Source organism: Sinocyclocheilus rhinocerous, unplaced genomic scaffold (assembly GCF_001515625.1).
Source record: "Sinocyclocheilus rhinocerous isolate Xijiao unplaced genomic scaffold, SAMN03320098_v1.1 scaffold40266, whole genome shotgun sequence".
Classification (NCBI taxonomy): Eukaryota; Metazoa; Chordata; class Actinopteri; order Cypriniformes; family Cyprinidae; genus Sinocyclocheilus; species Sinocyclocheilus rhinocerous.
The window spans coordinates 1-1,383 of record NW_015663879.1 but is presented as its reverse complement, the minus strand read 5'-3'; the positions used below and the strand labels follow the sequence as shown (position 1 = coordinate 1,383).

General features: G+C 35.4%; 1 long non-coding RNA gene across 1 annotated transcript; it reads left to right on the top strand.

Moving 5' to 3' along the window:
- The first annotated feature begins 53 nt into the window (after nt 1-53).
- Nucleotides 54-1,383, top strand: LOC107729037 (uncharacterized). Its single transcript, XR_001638546.1, has 3 exons — nt 54-203; nt 843-1,030; nt 1,321-1,383. It is a non-coding gene; the product is annotated as an uncharacterized LOC107729037 (long non-coding RNA).

The window sequence follows — 1,383 nt, the reverse complement described above, 5'->3', positions numbered from 1 at the left end:
GGCGGAAATGCACCTTAAGCTGGTTTGCCAACCGCCATTAAACACGAAGAAGAAGCAGCAGCAACAGAAGAAGAAGAATGAGGACTAATAAAATGTGTTAAAAAGAAGTAGTCTGATCGCTGGAAGTAAATGAATCGTCGAATTGAAAGGAAGCTGCTTTTTTAAAACAATATTTCCAAGACCCAGTAATAAAGACGGTTCAGGTATGTGATCTGTTTTTTTTTTCACAGGAAGGTCACAGGAAAGCTCCAATAACTCTTTAGTAAAAATTCATGAAAATGAAAATGAAACGAAATTGCGCTGACTCATCACCATAATAAAAGCGAATTGACAAATGTGCATACTCCACGTGTCGGGAATCGGCGGTACTGTGTAATTATTATTGTTTAATCTAATACATATTCATTCTGTACAGAACTTAGTAATATTTCAAAACATACTGAAATGTTTTTATACAGTGGAGAGACGTAATTAGGCGCAAATTTATCCATGGAGCGAACACGGAGTGATTGTTATGTTAATAACAATAAATTGTTACGTTGCACTTGCATGGGGCCTGTTCCAATACACACACTTGCGTCTTTGTACTTGACCACTTGTCTACTTACATGACGTATTTCCTGTATTTGGACCAAGTGTTCGAGAAGGCATGAAGAGTGTGTAGAACTTTTGATTACCAACACACTACATCATACAATTGTATATATGCAAATAACGTTTTTACAGAGCTTTATTTACACATTCAAACTCGTACTTAATATTTAAGTAAAATGTAAAGTAAATGGCTCCTTATAACCCCCTAGATTTTTAATAACACTTATTTTATTGTTTTTATTTTGCAGGTGAATGTAAGAAGATGGTATTGAAAGAGATTCCAACAGACAATATCACTCGCCCTTTGGGCCGTAACGAGGTCATAGGTTTACTTTTTCGCCTCACAATATTTGGTGCCGTCACATATTTTACCATAAAGTGGATGGTGGATGCTATAGATCCAACAAGAAAACAGAAAGTTGAGGCACAAAAACAGGTATCCCGTTTAATTTCAGTAGTTTACGGGATTTTGTAGAAATTGTGATTTTACAAAATTCTTAAATGTACCCTCTTTTTATTTGTTTACTTCTTTATCCTGTATAGTCCTATCCACTTTTCATGTAGACTGAATATTCTAATGTCATTGTATTGTAATGTGTTCCATTGTTTGCCACAGGTTTGTTTAAGATAATGCAAGTTAAGATGCCTTACTAAGTTGAACTTTAGGCAAAGCATAGCTTCACCAAAAACTGAAGTTTAATGTTAAATTTTATTGCTGCCTCACAGGCAGAGAAACTCATGCGGCAGATTGGAGTGCAGAATGTGAAGCTTTCTGAATATGAGATGAGC